The sequence below is a fragment of the Podarcis liolepis genome (genome assembly GCF_965112155.1).
Source record: "Podarcis liolepis genome assembly, chromosome: 2".
Lineage (NCBI taxonomy): Eukaryota > Metazoa > Chordata > Lepidosauria > Squamata > Lacertidae > Podarcis > Podarcis liolepis.
Genome location: NC_139555.1, coordinates 108,147,010 through 108,158,884, shown reverse-complemented (window position 1 = coordinate 108,158,884; position 11,875 = coordinate 108,147,010). Strand labels below are relative to the sequence as shown.

The 11,875-nt window shown below is 45.0% G+C and overlaps 1 long non-coding RNA gene across 1 annotated transcript; it reads right to left on the bottom strand.

The window, feature by feature from the left end:
* Positions 1-7,071: 7,071 nt before the first annotated feature.
* Positions 7,072-11,385, bottom strand: LOC310702088. The gene is made up of 3 exons (XR_014523216.1): positions 10,787-11,385; positions 8,267-8,386; positions 7,072-7,220 (listed from the first exon to the last, which is right to left on the bottom strand). It is a non-coding gene; the product is annotated as an uncharacterized lncRNA (long non-coding RNA).
* Between the last annotated feature and the right edge of the window lie 490 nt (positions 11,386-11,875).

Here is an 11,875-nt window from a genome sequence, read left to right as displayed (position 1 = left end):
TTACTGCAAACACTGTGTAACTTAAAAAAACCAAAAAAAACCCCTGATTTTTTTATTGAAAGTTTTCAGCATATAATACAATTTAAAAAATGAATCTAAATTAAAATAGAGAAAACAAAGAGAGGAAAGAGGAGGGAAAAGAGAGAGTCCTGTATTAGGAGTAGATCTTGACCCTTATCTCGCACAAAAGTGTGTGGAACCCTCCCAGCTCTCACCTGGGAGCTTCCACTGCTTATCCCACCTTGGGAGTTCTTCCCTTCCCTGCCTCTCACGCAAGGTCCTTCGTTAGTCTTCCATCACCTTGCTGTGAGCATCCTCCTCAACTCAGAGTAGAGGACATCAGAAAGCGAAATACAACTTAAACAAAAATGAAATCAGCCAAAAACAAAAAGCACAAAAGCTAAATATAATAAAAAGGAGAGAGAGAAAGAGGCATAAGGTAAAGAGATAGAAAGGACTTCCGATTCTCCATCGGTCCATTATGTATATTCAGATTATTCAGAGCATTCAGAAATCCAAGACAAGGTCCGGGTATTCCTCAATCTGTTAGGCGGTGCTTCCTCAAATTTCAGTCTCCAAATTTGTTCGTTTTCCTTTCCACGCAAAAGGTCCAAAAAGTTCTCTTCAATTGTTGTTATCACTAGAGACTCAGAATATTCTTCCTCCGGCCCAGTGTATTCGGTTTTATCTCCAAGAAGTTCCCTTAGTAAGGTAATAATAATCCATAATTACAGTGGTACCCCGGGTTACATACGCTTCAGGTTACAGAAGCTTCAGGTTACAGACTCCACTAACCTAGAAATAGTGCTTCAGGTTAAGAACTTTGCTTCAGGATGAGAACAGAAATCGTGCTCCGGCAGCACAGCAGCAGCAGCAGCAGGAGGCCCCATTAGCTAAAGTGGTGCTTCAGGTTAAGAACAGTTTCCGGTTAAGAACGGACCTCCGGAACGAATTAAGTACTTAACCCGAGGTACCACTGTACTTACCGTACTTCTTGCATGTTCATTAGTTCATACCCTGTTCCCTTCCCTTCCAGACCCATTTTCTATTGATTTCACATCTTAATTGAGAAGAGGAAAAAGTCGATATTGATGGCTCAGAATTGGAAGCAAGAGCAGCTATCTACACTAGACGAATGGAGAATGAAGATTACGGACTATGCAGAACTTGATAGACTGACGGGAAGGATCCGAAATTGACGAGATCAGAGATTTATAGAAGATTGGGGAAAATTTACAGAGTATATGCATAAATTAAGTGATAATCAAATAAAGCTTGTAAGCTTTAATGAAGCTCTGTAAGAAGAAATGTTAAAATGTGAATAAAATAAGATTTAATCTATAAAAATAATGGTAAAAATAAAAGTAAAGATTTAGAAATGTGTAAGAAATTAAGAAGGGAAGGAGTATCAGTCAAGTTGAGGGAAGTCAAATTGAGAATGGATATTAAAAAATAATAATCTATGAATTGTATAAATTTTGTATTGGAAAAATTGAATAAAAATATTTTTTTAAAAAAAAGAGAAGAGGAAAAAGTCACAGAATCATAGAGTTGGAAAGAATCCTGAGGATCATCTAGTCCAGGCATCCCCAACCATCGGCCCTCCAGATGTTTTGGACTACAATTCCCATCACCCCTGACCACTGGTCCTGTAAGCTAGGAATCATGGGAGTTGTAGGCCAAAACATCTGGAGGGTTGCAGGTTGGGGATGCCTGATCTAGTCCAACCCCCTGCAATGCAGGAATGTGCAAATGCCCCTTAAGAGGATCAAACCTGCGACCTTGGTGTTATCAGCACCACGCTCTAACCAACTGAGCTGTCCTTCCATGTTTCTATCCAAAGAACCATCCTTTTCTCACTGTGGCCTATGGGATGCCTATAGCAAGCCCCCAAGCACGATCAGAGAGCGTTGGTTTTCTCCCTACCTATGACTCCTAGCAAACTGGTATCCAGGGGCATACTATCTCCAGCACTGAAAATGAGGGCCAGCATCACCAGGGACGTGGGTGGCGCTGTGGTCTAAACCACTGAGCCGCTTGGGTTTGCCAACTGGAAGGTTGGTGGTTCGAATCCCTGCAACGGAGTGAGCTCCCATTCCTCTGTCCCAGCTCCTGCTAACCTAGCAGTTCGAAAGCACTCCAGTGCAAGTAGATAAATAGGTACTGCTGTGGCAGGAAGGTAAACGGCATTTCCGTGCGCTCTGGTTTCCATCACAGTGTTCCGTTGTGCCAGAAGAGGTTTAGTCCTGCTGGCCACATGACCCAGAAAGCTGTTTGTGGACAAACGCCGGCTCCCTCGGCCTGAAAGCAAGATGAGCTCCACAACCCCATAGTTGCCTTTGACTGGACTTAACGTCCAGGGGTCCTTTACCTTTACCTCTAATTTATTATTTAAATATAAAAATACTTATATCCCATTATGTCATTAAGAAATACATCAAACCAGTTTACCGGAACACAACATAAAACGGTACAATATAAGCCATGGAAAAGAGTTTAAAACAGGCATCGGTTAACTCTTACAGAGCCACAACGTTGGTTGGGCTTACCTCCTGCAAGTAAGCAGAGGAAAAACAGGAGGCCAGTAGCCCAGTCCGAGCCATGGCTAGCTTTTGGCGGTCCTCAAGTAGAAGCTGTGTCCTGTTGACGCCAACAGAGAGAAAGCGACTTCTCATTTGTGGGCAAACTGGTTTTATCCCAATAACAGAACACATCTATGCTCCAGAGATTAGCCCTCACTTCTGAAGGTGGGTTGTAGGCGACGGGTGGGCCTTAAGATCACAGAAAACCTTTTGAACGTTTGAATCATAGTCGAGATCACAGCATGTGCACACCAACCGGCTGGCACACATTACTCTGGGAGTCTTAGAACTCCCTTATCATAGAGTGGGGTGAGAGTACATTCAGTTCTCTGAACAAGATCAAATACATTCATATTTTCTTTGCCTACATGTCCAACCGGTCCTGGATCCTGTGGATGCTGGCATTGCGACATTCTGCCTTCTGATTCCGCTGTCCCCAAATCATAGAATCATAGAACTGTAGAATTTTTTTACTTGTTTCTTTATTTTAAAATATATTGCTTAACATAATAAACAAACCTGTAAGTGGTTTATGGGAAAGAGGAATAAACGTGAGGGAGCATCTGCACAAGGTCCTTAGGTTCATTTTCCAGCTTCTCCAGGTAAAGTTGAGAGAGATTTTTGCCTGACATTCACTGCAGAGAATACTGAGATAGCAGAACCAATAATCTGACTCAGTATTAAGGCAGCTTCCTATATTCCAGCACTGAGCAGATCATTTGCTTCTGTGTTCTTTCATTTGATATCCCTGGATATAAAAGACTTCCAGTTCAGATGCTTGCCTTCAATGAGTTGGAAGGTAAAGAATTGTGGCGGAGGGGGCAGAGCTAGGGTGTGCATCCATATTGTCCCCCGCCGCATCTAGGCGATTGTGGTCAGGGCTTTTTTTTTCAGCCGGAACTTGCCGGAACTCAGTTCCAGAACCTCTCAGGTGGGCACCATTGCCATTATAAGAGAACAAGGGAGGGGTTTGTGGTGAGTTCTGGCACCTCCTTTTCTAGAAAAATAGCACTGATTGTGGTTACTGTTGTGGTTACAGTGGTACCTCGGGTTAAGTACTCAATTCATTCCAGAGGTCCGTTCTTAACCTGAAACTGTTCTTAACCTGAAGCACCACTTTAGCTGATGGGGCCTCCTGCTGCCGCTGCACCGCCGGAGCACAATTTCTGTTCTCATCCTGAAGCAAAGTTCTTAACCTGAAGCAATATTTCTGGGGTAGCAGAGTCTGTAACCTGAAGTGTATGTAACCTGAAGCGTATGTAACCCGAGGTACCACTGTACTGTTGTGCAGAATGTGGTAACCAGGACTGGGTGATATATCGTTTTTCAGTATAGTGGTATATTTGATAGAACTGTAGAGCTGGAAGGAACCAAGAAGGACATCTAGTCTGACACCCTGCAATGCAATAATCTTTCACACAGTGTGGGGCTTGAACCCACAACCCTGAGATTAAGAGTCTCATGCTCTACCAACAGAGCTATCAACTACCAGCTAAACATTGCGATATACCAATCTATCACGATCTCTGAAATATGGATGGAGCTATGTAGAGACACTGAGATCCAGTGCCGAGGGCCTTCTGGTGGTTCCCTCACTGCGAGAAGTGAGGTTACGGGGAACCAGGGAGAGGGCCTTCTTGGTAGTGGCGCCTGCCCTGTGGAACGCCCTCCCATCAGATGTCAAGGAAATAAACAACTATCTGACTTTTAGAAGACATCTGAAGGCAGCGCTGTTTAGGGAAGTTTTTTATGTTTAATGCTGTATTGTGTTTTTAATATACGATTGGGAACTGCCCAGAGTGGCTGGGGAAATATTATTATATTATTGGCTAGCTTCATGGCCTTTCCTGCAACGTGATTTTTGCCAGCACCTGCTTTTGTGATTTACTGCAGCAATCGATAGAAACATTGGCTGACTTCATGGGTTTTCCCACATTGTGTTTTTTTGCATAGCACACACACAGACACACACACACACAAACACTGATTTGTGATATGTTACGTGGTGGCACTGTGGGTTAAACCACAGAGCCTAGGAATTGCCGATCAGAAGGTTGGCAGTTCGAATCCCCGCGACGGGGTGAGCTCCCGTTGCTTGGTCCCTGCTCCTGCCAACCTAGCAGTTCAAAAGGACGTCAAAGTGCAAGTAGATAAATAGGAAACCGCTCCGGCGGGAAGGTGAACGGTGTTTTCGTGCGCTGCTCTCGTTCGCCAGAAGCGGCTTAATCATGCTGGCCACATGACCCGGAAGCTGTACACCGGCTCCCTCGGCCAATAAAGTGAAATGAGCGCAGCAACCCCAGAGTCGGCCACGACTGGACTAATGGTCAGGGGTCCCTTTACCTTTACCTTTACTGCCAGGACAAAAATTATGAAATCACGATATCACGATATGGCCTTCAAACTGGTTTTGGATGATATATGATGGATTTGCCATGCATTGGATACTGTTTGAGATGTAATTTGTGGTGCAGAAAAATAATTGTCCCGGGTGTATTTGATCCATTTTATGAAACTTTGTTTGGTTTTATTTGGTTTAAGAAAGTTACTTAGAAGGGGGGGGGAGGTATTGCCTATTCCCACATTGTAAACCTTCAGGGAAGAAGAAGAAGAAGAAGAGTTTGGATTTGATATCCCGCCTTTCACTCCCCTTCAGGAGTCTCAAAGCGGCTAACATTCTCCTTTCCCTTCCTCCCCCACAACAAACACTCTGTGAGGTGAGTGGGGCTGAGAGACTTCAAAGAAGTGTGACTGGCCCAAGGTCACCCAGCAGCTGCATGTGGAGGAGCGGGGAAGCGAACCCGGTTTCCCAGATTACGTGACTACCGCTCTTAACCACACCACCACACTGGCTTAGAATGCTTTTAAAAGCATTGGGGACATGCATGTATGGAGGACAGCCGTCCCAATGAAATCCCACAAACCCCATGACAAACTGGGTGTTCTAATGATGTGTGTTTAGCATCACATTTACTTTGGCCATGAGACCAAATATATAGTTTGTAGAGGAATGGGACCAGTTTGTAAAGAGTCCCGCTGTGCTTCATTTAAATGTATCTCTTCTTCTCCAGTAGTTTCATCTTAGAAAACCAGGTCTGCAAGCTGGCAGCGAAAACTGGTTGTAGGTAGCACTGATTGACTGGACTCGGTTGTGCCACAATCCCACCAACTATTTTAAAACTAAAGGACATGTGTTCAGCGACAGTCTCTCTCTCTCTCTCTTTTTCTATATCTGGAGGTCAGGGGCAGAGGGACGTGGGTGGCGCTGTGGGTTAAACCACAGAGCCTACGGCTTGCCGATCAGAAGGTCGGCGGTTCAAATCCCCTAACGGGGTGAGCTCCCATTGCTCGGTCCCTGCTCCTGCCAACCTAGCAGTTCGAAAGCACATCAAAGTGCAAATAGATAAATAGGTACCGCTCCGGTGGGAAGGTAAATGGCGTTTCTGTGCACTGCTCTGGTTCGCCAGAAGCGGCTTTGTCATGCTGGCCACATGACCCGGAAGCTGTACACCAGCTCCCTCGGCCAATAAAGCAAGATGAGCACCGCAACCCCAGAGTCGTCCATGACTGGATCTAATGTTTAGGGGTCCCTTTACCCTTTACCTAGGTCAGGGGGAAGGTAACCCAGTGCTTAATTTGCTGCCCTGCACATCTGTAATTTGCAAACCCCTAAAGGGAACCAAGATCACGCTGTAACTGCATGTTGGAAGCAGAAACTGGCCGTGGGCAGAATTGATTGGCTGGAGTCTGTCGCGCCACAAATCAGCCTATTCTTCCACATTCCCTGATGCAGCTTGGCTTAAGGGGGGTCACAGATTCCAAGTGGGCTAGAATTACTCTTCCAGTTTCCACATCAACGTGGCCACCCAATACAACAAGAGAGGACTTTGCTCCCAGTGTTTGCATTCTCCCCGTTTCCCTGCCCGTGATGGCAAATGGAAATCTCAAATAAAGAAAGGGCCACATGCTTAGCTATAGAAGGGAGGGACCATGGAGTCATCTGGTCCAAACCTCTGCAATGCAGGGTTATTTTGCACAACGTCAGGCTCAAACCCATGACCTTGAGATTAAGAGTCTCATGCTCTACCGACTGAGCTATCCCAGAGAATAAAAGCATAAAAAGAAGAGCACTGCCGAATCGGACCACGGGCCTCTCAGGTCCAGCCATTCTTCTCCTTACAGTGCCAACCGTAAGTCTAAAGGCAGCCCACATGACCACAGAAACATTCTTCCACTCATGATCCTCAACAGCTCATATTTGCCTCTGGCCCTTTAAGTAGCATGTGGCCATGGTGAATAGTGGCCGCTGGATTTGTTTAAAGCTGCCTAGGTTTGTGGCCCTCACGGTGTCCATGGGAGATGGCGTGACTGACGGCTGAACAAACACTCACTTTTTCGGTATCTGTTAATTTACTGAAAGACTTCTGGTCGCTTCGGCCCCTCTTCGTCCTTCTCTCAACGTCACACAAAGAACTAAGACACGCAACACTGCCATCTATTATTGCTCAGTGCAATAATTTCTATCATCGCAACAGGAGAATGTGTACAGTTTGTTAGTGCGCTTGTCAAATTTCAATTGATCACACCTGTCGTCATCCACATTCGTGCAGTCCATGACCTTCTGCCACAGGTGGAAACCTGGGGTGGTGGGAAGAGGCAGGGGGAGAAAGGAAAGCGTTTTGATTCGTGTTGTTATTCATGCTCTGCTTGAGGTGAAACAGGAACGTGCCGCCACCCTGCCCTGCTGCCCACGACACACTAGCCGCTGCTTCTCCACTGGCGGTGGAGGGGGGTGAGTGGCGGAGGTGAGGCAGGCACCACCTCTTGGACTTCTTCCACCATTCAAGGTGGGTGCCTCACCTTCGTGTGGTTGCCTGCCTCACCAGTGTGGTGTAGTGGTTAAGAGCGGTAGTCTCGTAATCTGGGGAACCGGGTTCGCGTCTCTGCTCCTCCACATGCAGCTGCTGGGTGACCTTGGGCCAGTCACACCTCTGTGAAGTCTCTCAGCCCCACTCACCTCACAGAGTGTTTGTTGTGGGGGAGGAAGGGAAAGGAGAATGTGAGCCGCTTTGAGACTCCTGAAGGGGAGTGAAAGGCGGGATATCAAATCCAAACTCTTCTTCTTCTTCTTCTTCGTTCGTCAGTAGACTAGGCCTAGCTGTGAGTCCCGACCTATCTAAAGCCACCCAGGGGCTTGATGCCCCAGTGGCAGCTGTATTCATATCTGAAGGAGCATCTCCAGCCCCATTGTTCTACCTAGACACTGAGGTCCAGCGCCGAGGGCCTTCTGGAGGTTCCCTCACTGCGAGAAGCCAAGTTAAAGGGAACCCGGCAGAGGGCCTTCTTGGTAGTGGCACACACCCTGTGGAACGCCCTCCCACCAGATGTCAAAGAGAACAACAACTACCAGACTTTTAGAAGACATCTGAAGGCAGCCCTGTTTAGGGAAGCTTTTAATTTTTGATGCATTACTGTATTTTAATATTTTGTTGAAAGCCGCCCAGAGTGGCTGGGGAAGCCCAGCCAGATGGGCGGGATATAAATTGTTGTTGTTGTGGTTGTTGTTGTTGTTGTTATAATCCACAGGCCAACACAATATGGCTTTCCCCAAAAGCAATGCTCTTGAAATAAGTGCTAGCTTGCAAGGAAAAGGTCAAGGTTGTTAAGAAGACAAGACACCTTACCTTTGTAGACTTTCAAGATTATGCAGATCATTTTGTTCTTTATGGCAGCGCATCTTCTCCCCATCGGCATGCATGGTATCCATGGCCTCATGGTAGCACACTGTCGGCAGACAACAGCATCTGTCGTTAAGAAAGAGCATTAAAAATAATAATGCGGTTGCTCCTAGGATCCACATTAGCAAGTGTCTCCAGATCAAGTTTATCTAGATGCTGGATAGTTAAAAGAGATATTATCTTCCTCCTCCTTTTCTCCTTAACCCAGAAATGCTCATGAAAATGGAGCTATATCATGACACGGTGCTGTTCGCATTGCTATGTCATGACATAGTGCCGTGTGCAAGGATGTGACAGGCACTGTAGTATAACTGTTTTGGTCCTCTGGAATGAGGACGCGGGTGGTGCTGTGGTCTAAACCACTGAGCCTCTTGGACTTGCTGATCAGAAGGTCGGCAGTTTGAATCCCTGCGACGGGGTGACCTCCCGTTGCTCTGTCCCAGCTCCTGCCAACCTAGCAGCTCAAAAGCATGCCAGTGCAAGTAGATAAATAGGTACTGCTCTGGCGGGAAGGTAAACAGCGTTTCTGTGAGCTCTGGTTTCCATCACGATGTCCCATTGTTCCAGAAGCGGTTTAGTCATGCTGGCTGCATGACCCAGAAAGCCGTCTGTGGACAAACGCCAGCTCCCTCGGCCTGAAAGTGAGATGAGTGCCACAACCCCATAGTCGCCTTTGACTGGACTTAACCATCCAGGGGTCCTTTACCTTTACCTTTTTATATATATAACTGCTTTAGCTCCCCAGGAATGAGTAACAATGGCTCCCAAAGTCAGTGTTAAATAGCATTAATGATCCAATGCTAAAGCATTTTAAAACATAATCCAAAAAGCAACTCAGTTTGTGTATACGGACATTAGAACATTCTCAGGACTTCGTAAAACAAACCATTACAGTATATCAGACAAATATGTAATCAATATGCCCAAGCAATTGCATATTCTTAGAGTGCTCATTCTCCCTCCCCCCCCCTTTCAGAGCTAACCTTTCAGATGACTTGCTGTTTATTTCCTAAAACGTTTTCATATCACCAAGGCAATGTGCAGCAATTATACCAGTACAGTGGTACCTCGGGTTAAGTACTTAATTTGTTCCGGAGGTCCGTTCTTAACCTCCTGAAGCACCACTTTAGCTAATGGGGCCTCCTGCTGCTGCCGCACCGCCGGAGCCTGATTTCTGTTCTTATCCTGAAGCAAAGTTCTTAACCTGAAGCACTATTTCTGGGTTAGCGGAGTCTGTAACCTGAAGCGTATGTAACCTGAAGCGCATGTAACCCGAGGTACCACTGTATACCAGTACAATAAAATACAAAGTGCCATACAAACTGTCTACAATAATAATAACAATAATAATAATTATTATTTTTATTTATACCCCGCCCTCCCCAGCCAAGGCCGGGCTCAGAGCAGCTTACAAGCAATAATAAAAACAAGTTGAATGATTACAACTTAAAAACATTAAAAAAAACATTAAAATATTGAAACATTAAAATATTAAAATGTAGCCTCATCGCAGGAGGAGAAGGAAAAGAAAAAAGAAAGAGATACGGATTGAAATGACTGGTAGCCTTAAGAAAACTGAGTTCTGACAGCGATTTGTCTTTCCCAAGTTCAAAAGCATTTTGAATGTGTAGTTGTCCTCATGATATCATGGGCTGCATGAAAGTGGCGATTTACAGAAAGGCGGCTGATGGTGAAGATTCTGAGTAAGTGTACGTTTGTATTGTTCACAGATATTGCAATATCACCTGGGACCAAGTGGCAAAGCTATCTGATCTAATTCTACAATTAAAAACAATAAATTACCTTGTAATTTACCTTGAGGGGGAGCAGCAAATTGGGGGTTTGTCTTGTAGCTCATACATTTGAAACACATGGCTTCCCTCAATGACTCCTGGGAACTGGAGTTTGTTAAGAGTGCGGAGAATCGAAAAACTGTAAGGGGTAAATTAGAGGTCCCAAGAATCCTTTGGGGAAACCATGTGTTTTAAATACACTTTAAATGTATGTGACGGATAGGGGAAAGGGTAGTGGGATATGATGCCCAGACCAGTGGCACCCCATGTATTATTTATTATTATTGTTGTTGTTGTTGTTGTTGTTGTTGTTGTTGTTGTGCTTTTTTCTAAAAAAAATGTTTAGGGGTACTCTCATTTTCCTACTCATATTGAACTATCGCCCCTCAATGAGGCCAAACTTATATTCACAAAATGTTTGGGGGCATTTTTGTTGTTGTTGTTTAGTTGTTTAGTTGTGTCCGACTCTTCGTGACCCCGTGGACCAGAGCACGCCAGGCACTCCTGTCTTCCACTGCCTCCCGCAGTTTGGTCACACTCATGCTGATTAGCTTTGAGAACACTGTCCAACCATCTCGTCCTCTGCCGTCCCCTTCTCCTTGTGCCCTCAATCTTTCCCAGCATCAGGATATGCGTACCCCTAATTATTATTATTATTAGTTGTTGGGCTTACCTCCTGCTACGAAGCAGAGAAAAATGCAAGATGCAAGTAGCCAAATGTGAGCCATGCCTAGCCACAGTGATCCTCGAGCAACAACAGTGTCCTCTTAGATGGAACTAACAAAGAGAAAGTGACTTCTCATTTGTGGGCAGTCTGGCTTTTATCCCAACCATAGAACACATCTACACTCCAGAGATTAGCCTTCGCTTCTGAAGGTGGATTGAACACATGGGATCACTGATTACCATTTTAATGTTTGGATCTTAGGTGAGATAATGTTTTATTTTTTAAATTATATCCCATCCATCTGGCCGGGTTTCCGCAGCCACTCTGGGCAGCTTACAACACATACAGAAACGCAACAAAACATTAAACATTAAAAAACAAAATATCCTACACAAGCAACAAACCAACCAATAAATCAATAGAAATCAGTAACAACAACAATAAAGAGTTTACAGTTACACCCAAGTTAAAATAACCACCAACTCCAGCTAAACATTTAACCAACACCAGCCCAACAAAAACAAAACAAAGGAATTAAAATTAGATGCTCTGGGATTTTTTTGATCTCCTTTATCCTAGAGTGGGTTGAGTATGCACACCATGGGCAGCAATAACTTAGCAAAGTACGTTCAATTCTCTGAAAAAACGAACGCACCCATATATTCTACGCCTACGTGTCCTGGCCCTGGATTCTGTAGCTCCTGCCATTGCAGCTTTCTGCCTACCGATCATTCTGTTCTCATAATTTCTGCTCCAGAAATATCCCACTTTTATTAAACAAAAAAACGCTTGCCGTGCCTTCTCTCCTGCACTCTAAGCTTTTAACAGGACGAAACTGACAGAGATATTAAGGAGCTTCTGTTTTGAAACTGTTGCTTACTGTGGTGTTCTTCCACTTTGGGTCATTGCCAGAACTGCAACTCCCATCATCGCTGACCATTGGATAAATTGGCTGGGGATGATGGGAATTGTAGTCCAACAGCGTCTAGGGACCTGCAGCCGAAGAACACCAACTTATACTATACTCATTTTAACAGCCCCATCAATGGAAGCCCAGTGCAAGGACTTCTGCTTGCACAATGAGGCTTTCTCCCT